Source organism: Notolepis coatsorum (assembly GCF_963971535.1).
Source record: "Notolepis coatsorum genome assembly, chromosome: 15".
Taxonomy (NCBI): Eukaryota; Metazoa; Chordata; class Actinopteri; order Aulopiformes; family Paralepididae; genus Notolepis; species Notolepis coatsorum.
In genome coordinates this window covers 18,229,202-18,254,879 of record NC_140179.1, presented here as the reverse complement: position 1 = coordinate 18,254,879, position 25,678 = coordinate 18,229,202, and the positions used below count along the sequence as shown (strand labels likewise).

The 25,678-nt window shown below is 42.2% G+C and overlaps 1 long non-coding RNA gene across 1 annotated transcript in view; it reads left to right on the top strand.

The window, feature by feature from the left end:
* The first annotated feature begins 227 nt into the window (after window positions 1-227).
* Window positions 228-25,678, top strand: part of LOC311241460 — a 58,167-nt gene continuing 32,716 nt past the window's right edge. The window contains exon 1 of the long non-coding RNA XR_014620540.1: window positions 228-436. This is a non-coding gene — a long non-coding RNA (uncharacterized lncRNA). The remainder of the gene's footprint in view (window positions 437-25,678) is intronic.

Below are 25,678 nucleotides of genomic sequence, written 5' to 3'. Positions count from 1 at the left end.
AATCTGTAGCTGTAAACCGCAAATGCTTATCTGGCAACCCAGATTCGGGGGGTGGGGTACTCGGTCTCGGCCCTGCAGACCCTTATCTCCGGCCCTGCATATACAGTACCCCCCCAGCACCCCCTTATCGGCTCCAGCAGTCTGGTGCAGCACCTGGAACGCCCCCTCCCCTCCCCTTTAAAGAGCAGCGCGTTCCTCCAGAAACACACAACAGTGACGCACGGCAGCGAGAAGATCCGCGTGTTTCTCCCGTTTGAGAAGAAGAACCCCCAACGTGTGTTTTTCCGGGGAGATGATGATCACACGGCGTCCCAACATCATCAAGGATATAATAATAATAGAACCCCGTTTGGAATAATCTGAGATTGTTTATTGCTGCATGGCGGATGGATGGAGCAGGACGCATGTATTTTAGCGACATTCTATCCAACTCACGGTAAGAAACTCTTCTAGGCGCGTAAACTGTTGGACGCAAAAACAACAAATAACCACGATTTAAATTGTTTAAAGCGTTCTGTAAACATATACGTGACCTCAATGTGTAATATCTTGCTTTTTGAAGAAAAAAAGGGACTGGTCCCAGGAACAGTGTTGATTGTTTTATTGCAAAATAATTTATCATTTTAATGTCTTATCATTTCCATCCTTGTTTTTATCCTTTGTTTCGTTTTTTGTGTGTAAAGCACGTTTGAACTGTAATCTGTATGAATGGTGCTATATTATATAAATACAGTTGTTATTGAATACTTTAAGTTTAACAAAAGGGACTCGTCACAAAGTTCAGTTTTTTGCACAATTGAGTTAGAAGGGTAATGAGTGATCGGGGACATTGCATCCCTGTGTCATTAGAACTTATTAGTAGCCTACAGGTGGTAGTAATTAACTTAACTCTCTACACGTGGTTAACTTATTAGTACAGGTGGTAGTAATTAACTTAACTCTCTACACGTGAGTTGGTCCTCAGACCACAGACTAACAATACTTCATCAAGTTAGATTCGCTGAACAAAGTGTAGATGATTTTGTTTGTGATTCGCGGAGACATTTTAAACCGAAACACATTTTGATATATGACGTTATTTCTTCACATGACGAAATATTTAGTAACATGTCATTGAGATCTCTGCTAATCACCGAGTGTTGAGTGAACATGCACTTTGTGGACAACATGCAAACTGCTTTGTGTAAATAAGACAACGATGTTGGTATTCAGCTAGAGTTTAAAGCAAGAAGGAAAAGCAAAGGCAGACCTGAGCGAGCAGCGATCCTCAAAGAGTTTGATTGATTGAAAACTTTTAACAGAAACAGATTGCAGACTCGAGAGACTTTCGTCTTGTTTACATCAGGGTCCCCATTGGAGGGCCTTGAAAGTGATATGATATGATACAATACATTTATTTTTAGTGCCGTCGATAGATTTTCTGTAATTAATCACGGGAGAGAAAGAGAAAACAAACAAAAGACGGGAACAAAATGAAAAACAGAAAAAATACAGGCAGTCCCACCAATCAGAACCAACCAAGTGAGTAGTAATACTTTGTAGTCAGTGCGTGACTTAACAGGCAGCCAGTGGAGTTGGTGGAGAACAGGAGTGATGTGGTTGGTGGAGGGAGTTCTGGTGATAATGTGGACGGCTGAGTTCTGGACCAGTTGGAGTTTATAGAGGTACTTGTGTGGGAGACCAATGAGGAGGGAGTAATCCAGACGGGATGTGACCAGGACGTGAACAAGAATAGCGGTGCTGATAGGTGTGAGTGAGGGACGGAGACGATTAAGGTTGCGTAGGTGGAAGTAAGCGGACCGTGTGATGTTATTTATGTGGGATTTGAATGACCGTGTGCTATTGAGGATGACACCCAGACTCTTAACCTGAGGGGAAGGGAAGACTAGAGTTTTCAATGGTGAGGAGAGAACTCGTATAAATGGAGGTGACTGGGTCACGGCGGCAGCAGTTAAAGTGTCTTTAGTGATTCATAGCAGCAGTCAGGTCAGAGTGTCTGCAGTGCCTGGAACAAATGGGGGGGGGGGGGGGGGATCAGTTTCAAGAAGGTGTGTGTCTGTGTGGTTCACAAGCCTGATGGCCTGTGAATAGAAACTGTTTGTCAGTCTCGTAGTCCTGGCTTTCAGACTCCTGTAGCGCCTGCCTGATGGCAGGAGGTTGAAGAGTCTGTGCTGGGGGTGTGTGCTGTCCATAATTATGTTGTGTGCTCTTCTGTTGGCCCTGGTAGATGCAGTCTCCCCCCCAGTACCCCCTTATCGGCTCCAGCAGTCTGGTGAAGCACCTGGAATGCCCAACTCGAACTCTACCAATCAGATGACCGCATCAGCTCTCCCCTCCTCTTTAAAGAGCAGCGCGTTCCTTCAGAAACACACAACAGTGACTTTCAGACTCCTGTAGCGCCTGCCTGACGGCAGGAGGTTGAAGAGTCTGTGCTGGGGGTGTGTAGTTGTGTACTGTCCTTAATTATGTTATGTGCTCTCCTGGTGGCCCTGGTAGAGTAAGAGTAAGGCTATGTCCAGACTAAACCGATTTCGGTCGTATCAGGCAAAGTATTTGATCGTTTGTGTATTCATCCACACGGAACTGCGTTCTGGCAGCCTGAAGACACTACTTTCTGAGACCGGCTTCCAGAGTGCGCAATTCTGAAGACGGCCCTTGCATCACCATCTTTACAAGCGAAACGCGCCTTCTTCTGAACCGATGACGCGATAGCCCACCTCTCCCTCACCCCGCGTGTGAAAACATCACAACAAAAATGGCATCGTACAGAGTAGTTGCGTTCGTGTTACAGAAGCTAAATTGCGCTTGATCGGGCTTTTACAGCTAAATGTACTGCACCTGTACTACCACCGTCGACAACAGATTGACATCTCCCTTAATCCGCATGCAAAACCCAGCCAACAAAAAAAGAAACATGATACATATATGTCTTATATGTCCTGGCTAGAAGTGTTTATTAAACACCGGGAGTTATTATTAACACTTTGAGCGCCACGCCCGAGATTTCTCGGGTTTACCCCCCGCGGGTTGAATGCCCACTCACGAGAAATCACGTTTTTTTTTTTTTTTTTATTATTATTATTAGCGATCTGAAATCATATTGCATCAAGCGAGCCTACCGTTGGATATTCCAGTCACCCCAGACTCTCGGATGTGAGAAGCGCCCCCTATCGTCTCCCAGATGGTAAATCACCCTTTTGGATTGGACTCAATGAAAGTGAATGGGATAAAGGATTTCTGACTCCACATTTTACGTCTCACTGATGCAGCCGGGGTTACCAGAATTCGTTCTTTAGCCGCTGAGCCGCGCGGATCATGTGTTATACTTAGGGATGCCCCGATCGATCGGCCGATAATCAGTATAAATATGCGATCGGGGAATTCCGATAATTAGTCATATTCGCCGATCGCGGAAACTGATCAAGTGGATATCTCACTCGCTTGTCTCAGACGCACAGGACCTGCAAACTGCTCCTCCTCCCTAGCCCCGCCCGTACCCGTGTAGTTTGTAAACACAGAGGAGGCGGACCTCCTCTGCTGAGTCTAGATAGTGCATTCGACCTGAGCTAACGTTAGCTACCTAGCTATCGTTACTAACAAAATTACCCAGTCAACTATTCACTTTTAGTAGGCATTGTCTAACGGTATTTAGCCGGCTAGCTACTGATAGCTCCGGATATCAACAAATGCCCCAGAAGTCTAGTGGTCCATGTTGATATCTCCGTTAGCTTGCGTTAGCTGACGTTAGTTCACTGTTCAAAACGAAATGTCCGATTGAACTAAATAGTTGTCTTAACGTCATCTAGCCGGCTAGCAGTAGCTACAGATAGCTCCTGATATCAATGTCTTATATCAATGTCTTATCAATGTCTTATAACATCTAGTCGGCCAGCTACCGATAGCTCCTGACATCAACAAACGCTCCACAAAGTCTAGTAGAGACGTGTATGCTACCTGTTAGCGCAAGTTAGTTCACCGTTCAAAACGAAATGTCCCATTGAACTAAATAATTCACTGAGGCGTTGTATTAACGTTAATATATCCGGCTAGCAGTAGCTACAGATAGCTCCTGATATCAATGTCTTATAACACTGATTCGATGCGTATTCGAGCTGAGGGCTTGCTGAGCACAGTTAAGTAACGTTATGCCAATAGGGTCCAGGTGCAGCGCCGGAGAATCCTGGCCGTAGCTCTGCTCGAGGCTACTCGAGTATAGGTCCAGGTGCAGCTCCGGAGAATCCTGGCCGTAGCTGGAGGCTACTAGAGTACACACAGACAGTGGAGCTTGTTGCGTGGTGGCGATGTCTCGCAGATAATACAAGTACAAGTCTAATTATATAATATATATATTTTATAATAAAAAAAAAAAATTTATATAAAATAATTTTTAATTTCTTTTTAATCAAAAACGATCGGTATCGGATCGGTATCGGCCGATATGTCTCACGACGATCGGTGATCGGTATCGGTGGCAAAAAACGTGATCGGGGCATCCCTAGTTATACTGTATACACGGTTGATCAATACAATTATCGATTTTTTTCGAATGGTGATCAGGAATTGGAATATACCATTTGGATACCATCTGATGTCGGGTAAGGGAATCTATTATCAGTCTTAGGATAATCAGACTCGTTTTCACGGATATATAAGCGTTTTCCACTATATGTGATATTGCTGTTTCACTGTAAAAGCCATCAGGAAATAAGAGCAGCGATTATCAGCGCGCGGCACGGGCGTGCGTGCGCATCATCTAGCGTTTATTTGAAAACTATTCATAAATAGGCCGACAAATGACAACGTTCTGGAATATTCCAGTAAAAGGCGATTATCATAGAATGGGTTGTTTTTTTCCGCGAAAACGAGTGATTTTCAAAATGCTATCAAACGGAAATGAAGCGTTTAATCTGCCTTGACAATGTTGACTGGAAAGTTAGTCTTTGATAAGCAACGGGCAGATTAGGCACATAGCCATAATTTAAAACATAGATTAGGCGATATTAAGTTAACATAGGAGTGGGTTTGGGCATCAAGGGGGTAAAAAGGAAAACACGGCGTGGCATCCAAAGTGTTAAACAACAATGGCATCAGAGTGGTTTCGTTCCTGTTACAGAAGCTATTGAGCTTGATCGGGATGATGCAACTGTGTGTGATGCAATACACGATACGGCACAGTGGTGTAGTGGTTAAACACTGTCGCCTCACAGCAAGAAGGTCCAGGGTTCGATTCCCGCTTGGGGACCAGGTTTCCATGATGCCAGTTACCCAGGTGGGGTATCTCCCAGGCCTTTCTGTGTGGAGTTTGCATGTTCTCCCCGTGCTTGCAAGGGTTTTCCCCCCGATAAGATAAACCCAATGGAAAAACATGCACAACAACAAGATTGCTAACGCTGTGGTGTCCTTGACGAAGACTGACAGGAGCACTTGGATTGGTCCTCTGGCGCGGCTCACGTTGCGCCTGTCTGCTCCCGGCTGCCCTTGGGGGACGACGGGAGGACGACGGGATGGGTTAATCGCAGAGACTAATCGCATACATGCATCGCATGCGTGCCGATTAATGGCCTCTGAGCAGGTCCTAAATTATACTAACTAGCTAGAGATTAGCGTCACATAGCTGGCCTTTTTCTGAAAACCCAAGTAGTAGCCAAGCACATTGTTCCATAGCATACCCCTTCAGTTGATCATGACAAATCCTCTCTTACCTTGACGATTAAAAAGCCTCCATAATTTAGTAAATAGAATCGCCATGGCTGGTGTTGAGCTGTAGCCAGCTAGCGTTGATGCTATCCAATGCTATCAACATTAGCTAACTAAATACAATGGACAGTGGTATCCTGAGGTAATGTTAAATACAGACAACGTTTGCTAGTCGAAATGACTGGACACACGGGGACAAGTTAAACACCAATTAATTTATTCCAACAGGTAGTTTGAGCTGCATGTGAGCCGCGGTCTTTCGCTCTTCTCCTTTGGAAACTAATGTTACCTTAGCTCGAAAAGCACAGAACCGGCCGACACAAGTTAAGCTGCTAGCAACAGACACTATAACACTTCCGGTCGGGGGTTTTCAAAATAAAAGAGCGATGTCTAAAACAGGAAAGACATTTATTTTGTAAATTTGTGGCACGCACTTATTATCATGAGACGTTTTCGTATTTTACGGAAACTTTTTTTTAAAATAAACGAAACGAAAAAGATCAATCGTTTTAGTCTGGACAAGGCCTAAATGTCCTGTAGTCAGGGGAAGGCTGCTCCAGAGATGTACTGAGCAGTTTTAATCACTCGCTGGAGTGCCTTCCTCTCCTTAGCAGTGCAGTTTCCATACCAGACCGTGATTGAGCTGTTGTTTTGTGATGTTTGTAGCCTTGTTTTTAGGGCCTAGTTTGAGGTGCTTTGGTACCATGAGGTGCAAGCATAGTCGTAGTACCCTTGAATGAGTGCTCCTGCCAGTCTTGTTTACCAGAGAGGAGATCCGGTACAAGAATCTTGTTCGTTGGTTGACTTTTTTGATTACATTTCATGACTGAGGGCTAGTGTGTAGATACATATCGATACTGAATATTTAAAACGGCTTCGATACTCATTTCCCGAAATACCGATACTTTCTGCAGTATCGGTACCAGCTGGCGAGTGTTCTACCACAAGTTGTTGACACGCTGTTCAGAGCACGCTTGCCCCTCCGGTAGGGGTGGACGGTATGGTCTAAAATTTATATCACAGTATAATTTGAAGCATAGACGGTAACGGTATATATCATGGTATCAGTGTTTCTGTTCAGTTCTACATGTTTCTGCATGTAGATTTATAATATTTTAACTTAAAACTAGGCTACTTTTGCGTATAAAGTCATTATATTCCAAATAAAATAAGTCCCGAGTCGAGACTCCTGCTCCCATTGCAAACAGCAGGGCTGGATGCTGGATTTTGCTAGAAGCATATGTAGCTGCAGAGCCGCAGAGCCAGGGGCTCTTTCAGGTTTCATTGGCAATTCAGCCGTTGGGTGGGGGGGCGCTGTTTGACGGGCCTGTGACCAGACCTGAAAGAGCCCCTGGCTCTGCAGCTGCATGCTATTCGCAAATCCACTGCTGCAGCCGTCCTCCCGGCTCCCGCTGCAGCCGTCGTTATCATAACACTACACACATATCTTAATGTTTACAGCAAACTGTAGTTGATCACCAGGTATGTTTTATTAACGTAGAATAATTCATATAAGAAAAACGATAGGGAAATATCTTACCTTTCTCCACTGGTTAAAAATGCCAGGAACTGAAATTGAAACTTGCTGTGCGCCGCGGTGATATGTGTTTATTATGAAATGACAATTGCGTGTTGACCACTGCGCGAAGCCTCCTAAATAACTTTTTCCAGTTTGCACATATCTATTATCTATGACTAATTCTATCTATTTTTAGGGGCAAATGCGATTGAAATAGTCGCGCTGCTCTACCGGTTACACGGTATAGTCAAAATCCATACCGCAGAGCAAATTAATACCGTTTATACCGTATACCGTCCACCCCTACCCTCCGGCTCCTCCAGCCCTCCCCCTCACAGAGTCACAGAGCCGTCTTCGGTTTGTAAACAAACATTTTAGCTGAAGATGGCAAATGCAGAGCCTCCGCAACTTGTGCTTGTTGATAAAGAAAACGGCAGAAGTGCTGTTTGGAGGTACTTCGGGTTTGAAGTAAACAACGAAGGACAAAAGCTAAAAATGCCCCAATGCTATAAAAAACGATCACGTTTTTTGCCGACAATCACCGATTGTCTGAGCCTGTGCTGTATTCCATGGTATCTAGTTGTATGGTGCTGTATTCTATGGTATATTGTTGTACAGTGCTGTATTCCATGGTATATTGGCTTCCCTCTACTCCTTTTTTGAACATGCCAACTAACTAACTACATTGCTCTTGACTTTTTGTTTATCATTTCTTTTTCATTATGATTGTTCTGTTTGACGGAGCTTGATATTGTGATTTGTTTGGAGGAATGTGGAGAATACATGTTAAAAAATAAACTTTTTCATTCATATTGTTGTGCTGTATTCCATGGTATATTGTTGTACAGTGTTGTATTCCATGGTATATTGTTGTATGGTGTTCTATTGTATACTGTATATATATATTGTATATTCCTCTTTACTTACTTTTTTTTTTTAAACTTTAAACTTTTTTTTTTACTGTATGAAGCACGCTATTAGGGCTCAGAACCAAGCATTTCACCGTAAAGTACGTGTATTTTATTGTGATATTTAATAAACAAACTTGAACTATCCATGGTATATTATTGTACAGTGTTGTATTGCATGTAGGGCTGGGCGGTATGGTCTAAAATGTATATCGCGGTATAATTTGAACTTTGAAGCATAGACTGTAACAGTATATCACGGTATATTCATTTATCTTAATGCTTCTGAAGCGGTAAAACACTGGTATGGCAGCTATTACTGTACTCTTTACATGGTACAGAGGTATTTTAAGAACATTTATTGTGCAAACTACAATAGAAAAATGCAAAACCTTTTCTCAAGTGTCTGCGGGCAGGTAAGGTAATTATTATTTTGACGCTGTTGAAACGTAAATAATTAAATTATTCTGTATACTATAGCTAATGTCCATCAATATCTTCCTTTTGAATGAAATAGGTTCAAGAATCGAATCAGGAGGGGACGGATTCAGCCCTCCCTTCCCTCACTATTGGATGCCTCTGAGCGTTTCCAGGGATAGGTTTAGTTAACGTTAGCAGCTAACATTAGTTAAGGTTTTAGCGCAACATGGTCATTCCAGAATGGCGAGGATGCAAAGCATGTTAGACCATTGGACCCGTCGCAGAGTTTACATTACACATAGTTCTAAACTGCGCGACTACGCAAAGCCATTACTCGCACTGTGCTCCTAAATGATTTTTCCACTTCACACATATCTATTTTAGGGGCAAATGTGAGTGAAATAGTCTACTGTAGAGCCCTGGTGTGGTTACGTCATTGCTACTTTAGAGCTGCTCTACCGGTCACAAGGTATAGTCAAAATCCATACCATAGCGCAAATTCATACCGGTGTACTCTCTATACCGTCTAGGGATGGGACTTTCTAGCAAAAGTGCTATTTGAAAATCGCTGGGCACACAGAGCAGGCATTTTCTGCCCCCTCATTTTTGTACCTTATTGTTGTGTGGCTGCGGATGTCGCTGCCCCAACGTTGGTGTCTGCTGGGTGTTTGGCCCTCAGATGCGTGTGCATAGTAGGGGTGGGCGTGAGTAGAGCTGCCGCGGTTACCGCATTACCTCGGTATCGCTGTTACATCACGCCCACCGCAGAGTTTAGCTGAATACCGCATCACCGCTGTTTTTTATAATAATACTCTCAACCAAAGCAACGGAACAATTTTGATTGACAGTCGATTCTGCCAATTACGTCACACCACTTGTACCCGCCTCTGCTGTTACCACCAATCGGCAAGCGCCTATTCGTTTTTTACTTCCTGAATGTCAGCCATTTGATCAGAGCTCACAACAAGGCTAATAACGTTAGCTCCCTGCCGGAGTGGACTACTATCACTCCTCAGGAGTACTAAATGAGGCATAATGATTTTACTGCAACGAATGTTATAATAAAAGCCCTTCGTTCTATACACTTGTCTGATTGAAAACTTTAACAGACCGCAGAATGGGCACAACTCGGCACGCTCTGAGCAAAGAAAGGAACTGAGATATGAATTGAGTAATGCTTGCCTTGCTATGGTCCGGTAAATACGCTGATGTTATTGAACGTGTAACTATATAACGTTAATGCCACAAAACGAATGCCTTTGTTATCATAAGTAGTAACTTTATAATAAGAAGAAGGGGGGGGGGGGTTAACCGCCGGGCGCTACCACCCCTGCCCGCGACACAGAGTGAACGGCGCACGACCAGAGGGGAGACTTCGAATCCGTGTTTCACTTTCAATAACGAATGCGTGCTTGCCGAATCCCAAACAATATTCATGCTGCAAACAGGGTTTCCGTTAGAAAAAATTGTTGCCGGTCTCCGTGACCTGCAAGATTTCAATCTACCGGACAAATGAGATTAATTCCGGTCATAGTTTATTGAGCTTTAAAACAATTGATAGGCAGGCTATATAAAGAATGTCATCCTCAAGGCATGTAGATTTATAATATTATTACTTAAAACTAGGCTACTTTTGCGTATACAGTCATTAATTAATATATTCCAAATAAAATAAGTCCCTCGATACTCCGTGCTGCTGCTGACTTGAAATAAAATAGACCGCGTATGTGGGCAGTCGGTCCGACACTAAACGGCAGTCTGTTATAATCACATTTTTATGAGCTAACGAATTCCGTTATATTGGACATTTGTATTAATTATATCAAGCGAAGAACTGAGAAAGCAGAGAGACGGCAACATTATCGTGGTTTGCGTGACGACTCTCTCCACCTCGCAACGACTTATTTGCAAAGAGTATGGCGCTGCAGAGAAGCTGATTTAGCTGTTATTGGCTCTTTTCTGGGAACCGCACAGCAGCGCCCCCCACCCAACATTGGCTGAATTGGAGTACTGCTGGAATACTGCATTGTGCTGATGTTGCTCTGGCTCTGCAGCTTCACAAAAGTTCGCACACCCAGCACTAAGCTCTCGCTGACAACGTCGTTGTCATTATTAGAAGCAACGAGGAAACTAATGTAATGATCGTTTCGTTCATCGCATAGGCTATTTAATTTTAGCCTATTTTAATACAATTCAAATAATCAAATTGTGCTTAGACTCAGGGAATTATTTTCACCGGACATTAAGACCGGAGAGATAAAATATGTCGGACTTCAACAGATTTTGCCGGTCAAATACCGGTAATTACCGGCTAACGGAAACGCTGGCTGCAAAGTCACTCTAAAGATAGACATTTAGACTAGAGGCAGGCTATATGCTATAAAGAGTAGACTACTAAAAAAATAAATGCATTTCAAACTTTTTATTTTATTTTTGCGGTAACCGCTGCGGTAGGAAATATTTCGCAAATTTGTGCGGTAAGGAAAACATCAATACCGCGGCAGCCCTAGGCGTGAGTGATTGATTGATTACTCACGGCTATGAGAACTCGAGCCAGCTTGTGAGAATTTGTTGTAGCCAGCTAGCGTTGATGCTATTCAATGCTATCAACATTAGCTAACCAACTAAATAGAATGACCGTACCCAACTAACGTTAACTCATTCAGAGCCACGCCCATATGACCAAATTAGGGCTTGTAGGCCAGCGCTTTAATCAATGGGAGGACGGGGATATTTGTGAATGCTTAAACTATATCTTAAATTATGGGTCTAATACACCCGTCGCTTATCAATGACTTGCTTGCAGTCAACATGTACGAAACGGATTGTTTTTTCATCTGTACATTTCCGTTTTATACCGTTTTGAATACGAGTATAGTTTTGGAGATTTCTAGTAATTCCAGAGAAAGACACGATAATAGCCCTTTAGTGGAATACACAAAACACGTAATTTTTCGGCTGATTTATGAATCTTTTCCAGATTATCGATAGTATGTGTCATGTACGAAGAGAAGCGGGGTCTGAAAAATTGCTTCTCTGTACTTTGGTCGGCCTTACCTCACATCTGATGTCATGCAAAAAGATTAATCCAATTCCTGATCGCCATTCCAAATATTGATCGCGTCCATTGATCCAACGTTATAGTCCAAAACGCATAATCCACGATGCTCCCAGTCCCCCCAGTATCCAGCTGCATGCCCCAGAAGTCAAACCTGGACCGGACTTCTTTTTTTGATGCACAGTCCAATCCAATGATACCGGTGCAATACCATCCGGGAGACGATAGGTGGCGGTATTTCCAATGATAACGTCAGGCTGGATGGATGAAAAATGAATGGATATCGCTAATAAAAGAAATAACGATTAAAACCCGACTACTCGTGATTGGCACTCAAGCGATGGCGAGTTAACCCGACTATACTCGTGGTTGGCACTGAATGGGTTAATTCAGAATGTATAACATAGCTACAACACACAATAACATTAATATAATTACATGCATCATTGTTTACAGTCGAAAGGACTGGACACAGGGACAAGTTAAACATCAATTAATTTAATACAACAGGTCGTTTCGAGCTGCGCTGTCATGCCTACGCACCACAGGCAGGGCTCTACAGTGCGACCATTTTACTCATTTGCCCCTAAGAATATACCTGTGCGAACCGGAAAAATCAATTACTGTGTCCCACATTGCACAAGCCAACGGTCCAATCACAGTAGAGTGACGTGACTAATCGGAAGCTCTCATTTGCTTTTTTACTTCCCGAAAGTCCACCATTGTGCTATGTAGGGCTGGGCGATATGGCCAAAAATGATATTGCGATAACGATATCGATAACAATAAAAAGAAATCGAATATATATATATATTTTTTTTAAACAACAGATGTATGTTTATTTTGCAGCAATTCTTTGTCGTTGCTGCCATCTTTAGTGTTACATCCCCTCACACTCCAGTTCTCAGGCTGCAGCTGGTTTGAAAGCGAAAGTAAACCGGCTTCTCTGCTGGCTGTGGCTCCAGGGGAGTTGAACAGTTCTGGCTCTGCTAGTTTCTTTTCTATCTTTTGGTGCTTTTTTGGTGGACAAACGGTTTGTGCACCGTGACTCATGACTGGAGACTAGCTCTGCTAGCACACAAAGCCATTACTTTAAGTTGCAGGCAAGAAAGACAAGTCTGTCCACTGTCTCTGGTTTTAAAACTGCCCTGTTGCAGGTCAAAAAAATTAATGTTTTCTTTTCAATATCGATTATTAAAATATATCGCGATAATTATCGTTATATCGCCCAGCCCTAGCGCTATGCGAGACTTTCCCGAGACGGTAACATTAAGTTAATGTAACTTATTCTAGTCTTACCAATAGCAATAGATTTTAGAACACCTAGATTTATCGATAGCAATAGTAATATAACGTTAATGTAACAAAACTAGTGCTGTCAAAATATTCAACACGATTAATCGCATGATTGTCCATAGTTAACTCGCGATTAATCGCAATTTTATTGCTTTTTTTTACCATAAACTGATATTTTTCAAGTTTTAATACTCAACATGAGTCAACAAATTCTTGCTTTATGCAGCCATTTAACACAAAAGGATGACCCTCATGCATTGCAAATTTGCATCAAATTCAAAACAGAGTGATGCACAAAATAACTTAAAAGAAAATAATAATTTAAAACCATGAATAAAGTGCATGAAATAATAGGGGAAAGAAAACGTTAGGAACCCCCCCCTCTCTCTCTCTCTCATACACACTCTCCCAGCTATTTCTCTCTTGCCCCTTCCTCATCTCTCTCACCCCCCCCCCCCTCTCTATCTCTCTCTATCTCTCTCTATCTCACACACACCGTGCTGTATTCCATGGTATATTGTTGTATGGTGCTGTATTCCATGGTATATTGTTGTACGGAGCTGTATTCCATGGTATATTGTTGTACAGTGTTGTATTCCACGGATGAACTCCAACAATGCACATGGAAGAGGATCAGCACCCGGGTCAACTCACATTAGATCAGCTGACCAGAGAAGCTGACCCGGCCAGAAACATGGCGAGGCCAAACCACACAAAGTGGGGGAAGAGAATCCGGCCCAGATCACCAAAAGGCCTAAGAAGTCTTGTAAACTTCACGGGCGGCTAGGTGGTGTAGTGGGCAAGGCACTCGCCACCAGTGTGGAGACACTAGGATTCGCGTGTTCGAATCCAGCTCTCCACATTGTTTTCAGTTTAGCTGGTCGTCCGCAGTAATACACATTGGCCGTATTACGGGGAGGGAAAACTGAAGGGTGGGGATCGAACGTTGTGAACAAGCGACTCCTACAAGTCGGTTGGTGCGCCTGCGCAGTAGAATCAGGAAGTGTCGGGGGCAGCGTGAGCCTCCCACGCGTTACTCCTCGACACTGAGAGATCGAGCTGCGCAGGTGAAAAGATGCGACTGCTGTTACCTCAAGTACCGGAGGGGACTTGTGCTATGTATGACTTAGTCCACATTGCAGCCGGCTTGTGGGAGGCAAGAAACAGCGTTCGTGACAGGGGAGGGTTGAATTGGATGATACGAAATTGGGATGGGAGAAAATATAGAAAAATGGGAGAAAAAGTGGATAAAAAAAAAAGAAGTCTTGTAAACTTCATTGTTTTATCACTGGTGTAAAAAGTACCCAGAAATTATACTCAAGTGAAAGTATGGGTTAAGTTAAGTACCGTCTCAAAATCGTACTCAAGTAAAAGTATCTGGCTAAAACACACTTGACTAAAAGTCAAAGTTTCTACTTTTAAATGTACTTAAGTACTGTACCGGAATTCCGGGGCAATGAAATGTTCAGCTTCGTCCTCTTCATCACTCGTACTATTGTTTGTGGCCATCTTCTGTAGCTTGTCACTCTGACTGTCTATTCTTCTGATAGCAGGTGTTTAATCAAAGATCCCCGCTTTCTAGTCTTTCATAAGGACCAATCAGCATGGGTATGGGCGGGTTAATTTTCCATTGATGGGGATTTCATTGGCTGTTTTTAAATAAAGCGCTGCCGCAGGATTAATAACCTTAACGTTAGTTCGGCCAGAGAAACTAATATACTAATTAAAATAGTTGGACCTGCGAGATTTGTACTTTGTAGGTCTGCATCTGAGGAGTAAAAAGTGTACTAATACTAAACCTAATAATACTAAAGTACAAATCCGCAAAAACAGTACTTGAGTAATTGTACTTCATTACAATAGTTATACTTATTACATGGCGTTTTCACATTCGCCGAAATGCTTGCTTGTGATTGGTCAATAGCCCCCCGACTGCGGTCATTATTTTTCAATAATGACCGCAGATTTTTCAATAATGACCGCAGAGCGCAGCTGTTCGCAATCAAGCCCACTGACACACTGTTTCAGTGCAATTAGACACTGCCGTGCCGGCGATGACAGGGGGCGGAGCGACGAGCGGAGCCAGAACACAGAGGCTGCCCGCGATAATAATAATCACTTTATTTGGGCTGACAGAGCCACAGCAGGGTTTCCGTTAGAAAAAATTGTTGCCGGTCTCCGTGACCTGCAAGATTTCAACTACCGGACAAATGAGATTAATTCCGGTCATAGTTTATTAAGCTTTAAAACAATTGATAGGCAGGCTATATAAAGAATGTCATCCTCAAGGCATGTAGATTTATAATATTATTACTTAAAACTAGGCTACTTTTGCGTATACAGTCATTAATATATTCCAAATAAAATAAGTCCCTCGATACTCCGTCTCCGTGCTGCTGCTGACTTGAAATAAAATAGACCGCGTATGTGGCAGTCGGTCCGACACTAAACAGCAGTCTGTTATAATCACATTTTTATGAGCTAACGAATTCCGTTATATTGGACATTTGTATTAATTATATCAAGCGAAGAACTGAGAAAGCAGAGAGACGGCAACATTATTGTGGTTTGCGTGACTACTCTCTCCACCTCAATGTCACGCGGTCGAAAAGGGCGCTTGTCTATTGGACAGTGGAAATGTGTGTGTGGCTGCGATCCTGTGTGTGCGCGCGCGCGTGTGTGTGTGTCTGTGTGTGTACTGCGGAGCCCAGATCAGCGGAGCCGAGTTTTGACATGGCATTGATCCATTGTTCTATTGAAGCACATTACCACCATCCTCTCGCTAAACAACTTGTAGACCACGGTGTTTTTATGAGTGCCCACAAGTAGCCGTTTTAATAATATAATAAGCCGCGCGCCTCGGTAATAATAATAAGCCGCGTTTTTTCTTCCTTCTTCCCAAGATGCACAGACATAGATAGATAGATAGATAGATAGATAGAGAGATTAGATGCAGTGTGCTTGTTTTGCAGTGAGTGCTGCGAGCAGTGGTAATAATAACCACTTCCTATATTTGGTTCGCGTTTGGTCCGATGAAGCGAACCGAGACCTACGTTTTTAAAGCTCTCGCTGACAACGTCGTTGTCATTATTAGAAGCAACGAGGAAACAAATGTAATGATCGTTTCGTTCATCGCATAGGCTATTTAATTTTAGCCTATTTTAATACAATTCAAATAATCAAATTGTGCTTAGACTCAGGGAATTATTTTCACCGGACATTAAGACCGGAGAAATTAAATATGTCGGACTTCAAGAGATTTTGCCGGACAAATACCGGTAATTACCGGCTAACGGAAACGCTGAGCCACAGAACAACTGCGATTTGTCAAATGAATTAGGTATATTGTTAGTAAGTTAGCCATGTAATAAGCGGGATAATGTATAGCCTACTCGGTCATTGTCGCAAAATAATTGACCTTCACTACGTTTAAAACACCTCGGCGCGGCGCCTCGGTATTTTAAACTCCGCGTCGGTCAATTATTTTGCGACAATGACCTCGTAGCCATACATTATCCCTTACTTAACACCCCTGATTATTATTATTTGGAACTGAGACAATATTATAGTACTATCTCTTAATATACATATAACCACATAATACTATCATATAGGGGTGTAACAATGCATCGACCTAAGGTCAAATCGAATCGAATCATGGTCAAATGAATATTGAATCGTTGCCTGAAGAATCGTATCTAATCGTTGTGGGTCAAATATTTACACCCCTATTATCGACCTATAGTCCATTCATGCTGAGTGAATCAGTTCCCCCAGCCACATTTGTGTATTGAAATTTGTTTGTGGAATTAACTAATCGAAAATGAATTGAATGGAATCGTGGTCAAATGATGAGATTTCATGATGCATTGAATCGGTGCCTGAAGAATCGTAATCGAATCGTTGTGGGGTCGAATCGTTAGATACAAGATACTTTAATGCCACACAACTATGGTTGGTTGTAATCGTTACTCCCCTACTATACTATAACCCTTTTAAAAATGTATGTTCACATCACAAACCTGTGTTTACACATCGTAAAACTTGTACTCAAAGTAGTAGGCCTCTCAGTTTCCATTGTCTCAGTTCTCCACTAGTTCCCCATTTCTGACGGACAGGAACGGTATCAGCTCGGCAGACAGACGGGAAGCTCAAAGCAAACTGCCAAGACAATTACTCAAACTATTGAACCCGTCACATGCCGCCCTTGGCGGTCACGCCTTCACACTACTGATTTCATGAATTCGCTGAGCTGTATTTTCAGTCTGTAATCTGCTTATTCACGTTTGTAATAAATATCCAGAAAGATAACATCTTTCTTTATTCCGTTTCTAATTGACTTCAATATACGACGGAACACATTGTGAGTTTGTTATGTTAGTCTGTTCTCTTTGGTGTAGGGCTTACACTGTAAACCTAACCTTAACCCTTACACTGTAAACCTAACCTTAACCCTTACACTGTAACCCTAACCCTTACACTGTAGGCTATTGGAAGCCGGGGACGTATCCAACGGATGAAGCTGCTATAAATACTGACAATTGTAGAGACGGAAAGCCCATATTAGGTGTTTCTCTTCTGTGTTGGAAAGCCTATATTGACCCATCGTAAATACCTTTTTGAGATGAGACACAGGATGGGAGTGGCTTGGGGATGCCGTGAATAATAATGAGGTCCTATAAATAGGGGGGTGTTGGATGGGGGAAGTGGGGGAAACGCCAGCTACCCAGAGAGACCATTCTGTATGGTGATACCCATTTCTAATGTCTGTGTATATTCTGAATTAAGTCTGTCTGTCATTGCACGGTATATAACTTAAGTGTGTTATTGTCTGTGCATGAGTTGGGTGATGAAAGCTTCGCTCTTTTTTTCACATTTTGTTTCTCTCTCTCTTGTGTGTATTTGGTGATCAATCATCTAAATCAAATAAAATTTATTTGTAAGGCCCGACAACATACGTTAATGTCCCCATGGGCCGGACACGTGTTCTTTAAAGAAGTCAAGAAGAAACATCACAATAAATCAAGAACAAAACAAAAACACCATGAAGTCCGCGAAGGTAAGGAAAAGCTCACTAAAACCTAGCAATAGCAAAAAATGCACCACAGGCAATGTGGAGGAGAGAAACCTTAGAAGGGCCATTCAAGGGTGGATCTCCCTTCTTAGTCGGTGATAGTAGTGTTGCTATAAAACAGCCGAAACAGTTGGTAAGCATGCACTCATAAGTGTAATGAAACACAGATAAGTGCATGCAATAGCAACTGAACATTTTGAAAGATTACAAATAGAGCTGATGGCGGATCTATTTGAGGCAAGGGGGCGGCGCAGAGAGGGTCTCGTATCATCCTCCCGGTCATCATCACGGGACGTCCAACACTCCGGTCATCACTACGAGACAGCCGGAGACAGGGCGACAGTTTGCGTGATTGTGATGGCCTCTCCTTAGTTCAGTGGTTTGTCTGTCAAGGCCAGGCACCTGTGCATTTCCCTAGTTATCTTTAGACCAACGTGTAGCTAAATGGGCTAGGGGAGAAAACGCATAAGCTATGCATTTGAACCTAGGTTTGGTGGGAAAATGCACAGATGCCGTGTTTGGAATTGGCCATCTGACCTCATACACCTATGGACAGAGCAGAGCATAATAATGAGGTCATCAGCTCGCTCTCTTTCTGGCTGGACTCTGCTCTCTTGGTCTGGAGTCACACCCTCTCTTTCTGGACTTCTATCTTTAATCTATCTTTTCTCCATCTATTCTCTTATTTCCTACTATACTTCTCTATCCCCTTCCTGGTTATTCTTCTGTCATGCCTAGGGATGTCCGATATTATCGGCCTAAACTACAGCTGGCCTACCTTCTTTTTTTATGTAATGTAAGTAGCCTACTTTTCAGTTTTTTTGCACTTTATTGTAAATAATCCCTCAGGGTAAAACCTTATTGAATAGAGAAAGAAGTGTCATGCAGGTCCCTAATGGTTAGATTACTATTTCCCGTTTCATGCCAAGGAAATAGGATATCGTTTCATGTAGGGGTGGACGGTATGGTCAAAAATTTATATCACGGTATAATTTTAAGGATAGACGGTTACGGTATATATCACGGTATATTCATTTATATAATTTTTTTTTTTTAAATTCTTCTGAAGGGGTAAAACACTGGTATGGCAGCTATTATTGTACTCTTGTATTACTAGGACATATTTCACATAGTACAGAGGTATTTTAAGAACATTTATTGTGCAAAAATGACAGCAGGATAGGAGGTTTCTTTCCCTCAAACAACTCAAACTAGTAAACACAATAAAACTCCAAGGCTCCAACATAACTTAGTGTACTGTACTGGTACTGTACATGTTTACTTGGCCTCATTGCTTGTACCCTTAAACAATAAAATATAGCAGCATAAAATCAAATTGAAAAGTAAATTCAAGAACAGCAGGACAAGAACTTTTTTCCCCAAACAATATACCAACTCTCATAATACAAAATTACTAAATAAAACAGTGCAAGTGTTACTCTCTCTTAGTGCAAAAATAAATAAGTAAACATTCCTTTTTGTGATGCTTACTTAACCAGCCTAATTTATTAAGCCAGCTACACTACAGGTTATTAGCCAGGAAGACAAGTCTGTCAACGGTATCTGGCTTCAGAGCAGATCTGTGGCAGGTCACAATGTTGCCACCAGTGCTGAATGCCCTCTCTGAAGGGGCACTAGTATTACTAGGACATATTTCACATAGTACAGAGGTATTTTAAGAACATTTATTGTGCAAAAATGACAGCAGGATAGGAGGTTTCTTTCCCTCAAACAACTCAAACTAGTAAACACAATAAAACTCCAAGGCTCCAACATAACTTAGTGTACTGCACTGGTACTGTACATGTTTACTTGGCCTCATTGCTTGTACCCTTAAACAATAAAATATAGCAGCATAAAATCAAATTGAAAAGTAAATTCAAGTACAGCAGGACAGGGGGTTTCTTTCCCTGGCTCAAACACAATACAACTCCAACTTAACTTTAGTGTACTTGTTTACTTGGCCTCATTGCTTGTACCCTTAAACAATAAAATATAGCAGCATAAAATCAAATTGAAAAGTAAATTCAAGTACAGCAGGACAGGGGGTTTCTTTCCCTGGCTCAAACACAATACAACTCCAACTTAACTTTAGTGTACTTGTTTACTTGGCCTCATTGCTTGTACCCTTAAACAATAAAATATAGCAGCATAAAATCAAATTGAAAAGTAAATTCAAGAACAGCAGGACAAGAACTTTTTTCCCCAAACAATATACCAACTCTCATAATACAAAATTACTAAATAAAACAGTGCAAGTGTTACTCTCTCTTAGTGCAAAAATAAATAAGTAAACATTCCTTTTTGTGATGCTTACTTAACCAGCCTAATTTATTAAGCCAGCTACACTACAGGTTATTAGCCAGGAAGACAAGTCTGTCAACGGTATCTGGCTTCAGAGCAGATCTGTGGCAGGTCACAATGTTGCCACCAGTGCTGAATGCCCTCTCTGAAGGGGCACTAGTGGCAGGAATACAAAGGTACTTCCTGGCCAAGCCTGCCACTCTTGGGAAATTAGCTTGGTGCAGCCTCCACCACTGCAGTGGATCTGTCTCACCATCGACCTCCATTGCCTGCAGGTAGCTCTTGAGCTCAACTTCAATTGCATCTCTGGAGAGGGCAACTGGGCCAGTTTGTTCAACTGTCTTTTTGAAAAAGCTACCCAGACTTCGCTTTGCTTTCTTCTGTGGTGCTGCAGTCGTCCCTGCAGTTTCTACTGCAGCTCCTCCCGCCTGCTGCTCCTCTGTGGATGCTGCTGCTGCCTGCCTTTCTAGCAATCTCTCAATCTCTGCTGCAGCTCTGGTTTTAATAAAATCTTTCCTGTTATCAGCGATGTACGTTGTTTTGAAACGTGGATCTAGGAGGGAGGCCATGTCGAGAAGGTCATCGGTTTTATGGTCATCGTATTTCTCGTTTAAATACTCGAGGATGGACCTCTTCAGCTCTTTTGTCAGGTCTGTGTCACTGTCATCTTGAGCTGGAGACAGAACAGTGTTGTTGAGAAGATGGAGCACAGGTTTGAGGTATGACACACTGACGTATTCTTCCCCGGACAGTGCATCTGTGAACTCCAACAGGGGGCCGAGGGTCTTGCTCACAGATTCCAAAACATCCATCTCTTGCCATGATGGTGCCAGGTGCCGGGTTTTTTTATCAGCTTTAAGGACCTGAGATATGGCCTTCTCCTGTTCAATCACCCTCTGGATCATTTGCTGTCGAGATCCCCATCTGGTTGGCGATTCAGTGATGAGGCGGTGAGGAGGTAGTCGAAGTTCAGCCTGGGCAGTGGCCATTTCTCTCTTCCTTTTCCATGAGTAGGAAAAGCTGCTCACAATTTTCTTGCATATGCCAACTGCACGTTCAACACGGGGCTCTTTGGCACTTCTCTCTGTAAAATAATTCATATTCATTATTCTAGATGTACATATTTGACAACACGCATAAAATAATATACATAAAATGTATGAGGATGTGTTTATAAATATATAGAATAATGAATATTATGAATTATTCTATATATATATTTTTTATTTTATTTTATTTAACCTTTATTTAGCCAGGCAAGCAATTAAGAACACATTCTTATATACAAAAGCAGCCTGTATGTCATTGTACACACACACACACACATCCCATTTCTCATACATTTTATGTGTATTTGACAATAAGCACAACAGCACCGATAGTTACTTAGTTATAATACCATTCCTGTGCCTCTTATTTTTAGACTTTATTTAACTAAATTAGTTGTCTGCAGTCATTGGAAGATTGCACAAAATAATTTCATCCAGTCGTTTATAATTGATGGAAACTTGTGATGTGACAATAACGTTGAGTTTGAGCTTGTGTGTGTGTGTGTGTGTGTGTATGTAGACCTACCGATGGCGAGGTGCAGCCTGTGGCCGAAGCACTGCAGTCTTGTCCAGTCGTTGAGTCCCGCTGCTTTGATAACGTTTGCGGCATTATCGGTTGTTATGCTGACTTGCGACTCTTCTTTAAGTCCCCATGATTCCAGCGCTTCCCTCAAGCCTTGGGCTATCTCTTCTCCAGTGTGGTCCTCCGGGAAATATGAAGTTTGTAAGCATTTGCTGCACAACTCCCACTCGTCGTTGATGAAGTGGACCGTTAAACTTAAGTAAGGCTCCATGGTGCGACTTGACCACAAGTCAGTGGTCGTTGCATAATGTTGAATTGTACGGAGTTCTTTCTCCACTTGCTCACGGACCTTGCTATATAGTTTTGGCATTTCAATTGCGCTAAAGTGCCTGCGGGCAGGTAACGTGTATCTGGGATCCAGTGTTTTGACCATGTCTATAAAGCCCTTTCTATCGACCGTTTGGAAAGGAACCATGTGTTTACATAAGTAAACAGTGACGGCATTAGTTATTTCGGTCCACCGCTGGCTTTTTTTGTCATAAGGAATGCCTTTGGAAAACGCCTGAGTGAGTGATGTCTGAGCTGCAGGGACAGCTTTTTTCTTACTTGACGCTACCGGAGCCGGAGGACGCAGCCTGTTGCTTTCTTCATATTCCAACACGTGTTTTGATTTTAAGTGAAAGAACAGATTGCTGGTATTACCACCCTTTGCACTCACTGTCTTCCGACATAATTTACATATCACCGTTTTCTGCTCGGTGTCTGTAGTTTTAAAGCCAAACCATGTCCATACAATGGAATTTGCACCGATCTTTTTGATCAATTCCTCCTCGTCGTTGTCAGCCATTTCTCCGTTGTTATGAGACTAGTAGCAGCCTGCACGGCGCACGCGTCTCATTGCATTGCTGCTAGTGCCTCCCACTGTGGTTACGACATTGCTGATTTTTTTTTCTTTTCTACCGGTTGCACGGTATTGGTCCAAATCCATACCGTGGCGCAAATTAATACCGTTTATACCGTATACCGTTCATACCGTCCACCCCTAGTTTCATGTCTATCACACCTTGTTCGGTGGTGCGTTGCAGTGTCTGATGCCATTTAAAACTAACTTAAAATCATGGTTGAGAGATGGTCAAGTGTGCGACCATTTTAACTGAGGGGTTGTATTGTAATGTATTTTAATGTATTTATTTGTATGTATTTTAGTGTATTGTAACCTATACTGATTCCTACTGTGTTTTAATTATTGTACTATGTTTTAATTATTGTTGTGCTCATGTCACCTGCCCCAGAGACTACAGTTGAAAATTAGCCAACTTGGCTAAACTGGCATATTTACAGTCAAATGTTCCTTAATATGCACTGTCTCTGTATTTGAAACCAATAAATACAAATACAAATGTCCAGACGGAACCTATTTCGGTCGTATCAGTCAACGTATTTTATCGTATGCACCTTTCATCCACACGGAACTAGGGCTGGGCGATATATGGAGTATACTAAATCTATCGCGGCTTGTTCTACATGAGATGTAATAAATTAATATCGTGAACATCGAGTATATGTCATCGCGGCTGAGATGAGACTTGCTTTAGCGCAGAGCTTTCCTCTCATTTCATTATAGACACAGACCAGCGCGGACCTTCAATGACATGCAATTGTAATTTCATTAGACAGACCAGTGCGGACCTTTAATGACATGCATTTTAATTGACACAAGCAATGGGCTAACGTTAGCTGCTAACCAAGTTATCCCATAGCTAAGCTAACTAGCATTAGCCGCTAACCAGTGGAGGCTGGTGACCAAATTTTTAGGTGAAGCACAAATTATTATATTATATATTAAATTATATTTTTAAAACATCCCCCACTGTGTGTCAGTGGTCAGTGGACACAGATGAAAACATAATATTAATATACACTATATATTAATACCAACACCAATTAATATCAATATCAATATACATATTAATATACTATCAATACTACTATTGAATATACATACACTATTCATTTCATTTACACTATACATTTCATCAAACCAGCATGTCATGTCTCTTTTAACTGTGGGTGAAAGCGAGGGAGAACTGCAATGACTACATTAACCAGAATGCCTCATGCCTGGCAATGTTTACTTCTGCATCTCACGCAACACACACAAGCCACCGTCGTTTCAGACACAAACCCACACAACGGCACAAGACAGCAGTTCTCATTCATCAGAGCTGCACACACACACCAAAGTTCCCCACATGAATCTCACCGTGACAAACCGGGAAAGCCACAAAGACACTAGCTCAGCTGTGCACCTTCAGCGAAGTGCGTTAGCCTAGCCACAAGCTAGCGGCAAACATTCAGACACAACGTTCATTCATTTAGCCAGCATCACTAACACCGTGCACATGCAAATATTATCCGCAGGCTGCATTAGCAGCCAGCAGCCAACGTGATACATTACATCCAAGCTAGCGTGATAACGTTAGTAGTTATTAGCATCCAAGCTAGAAACTGCTAGGCTGCCTGCTTATGCTTACAGTACCTGCAATAATGTTGTCATCCTCCTGGACAGATAGACTTGTTAAATCATAATATCCACATGTGTGTTGTGCTGGTCCTCAGTAAATGTCCCGCTATTAAAGTGCTAAATGTTAGATACACTAATATAGAGGTTTCGAACGTGGCTGCTCTCAGTGCTCCGTTAATAAAATGTTCAATCAATTCCGCGAGGGGAGAAACAGCTGTGTAGCTACAGAGCTGCAGTCGTAGGAGCCATACTCTGATTGGATTTGCAAGGCTGCCAATCATTCAACCTCCGTGTATTGGATGTCAAGGGCTGTCAATCATTAAATCCTCCATTCAATGGCAAGAGTTTAAATCAAATCAAATTTATTTATAGGGCCCGACAACACACGTTAATGTCCCCATGGGCCGTACCAGGGTTTCCGTTAGAAAAAATTGTTGCCGGTCTCCGTGACCTGCAAGATTTCAATCTACCGGACAAATGAGATTAATTCCGGTCATAGTTTATTGAGCTTTAAAACAATTGATAGGCAGGCAATATAAAGAATGTCATCCTCAAGGCATGTAGATTTATAATATTATTACTTAAAACTAGGCTACTTTTGCGTATACAGTCATTAATTAATATATTCCAAATAAAATAAGTCCCTCGATACTCCGTGCTGCTGCTGACTTGAACTAAAATAGACCGCGTATGTGGGCAGTCGGTCCGACACTAAACAGCAGTCTGTTATAATCACATTTTTATGAGCTAACGAATTCCGTTATATTGGACATTTGTATTAATTATATCAAGCGAAGAACTGAGAAAGCAGAGAGACGGCAACATTATCGTGGTTTGCGTGACGACTCTCTCCACCTCGCAACGACTTATTTGCAAAGAGTATGGCGCTGCAGAGAAGCTGATTTAGCTGTTATTGGCTCTTTTCTGGGAACCGCACAGCAGCGCCCCCCACCCAACATTGGCTGAAAATGGCCAAATTGGAGTACTGCTGGAATACTGCATTGTGCCGTTGCCTCTCTGGCTCTGCAGCTTCACACAAAAGTCCGCACACCAGCACTAAGCTCTCGCCGACAACGTCGTTGTCATTATTAGAAGCAACGAGGAAACAAATGTAATGATCGTTTCGTTCATCGCATAGGCTATTTAATTTTAGCCTATTTTAATACAATTCAAATAATCAAATTGTGCTTAGACTCAGGGAATTATTTTCACCGGACATTAAGACCGGAGATATTAAATAAGTCGGACTTCAACAGATTTTGCCGGTCAAAAACCAGTAATTACCGGCTAACGGAAACGCTGCTCG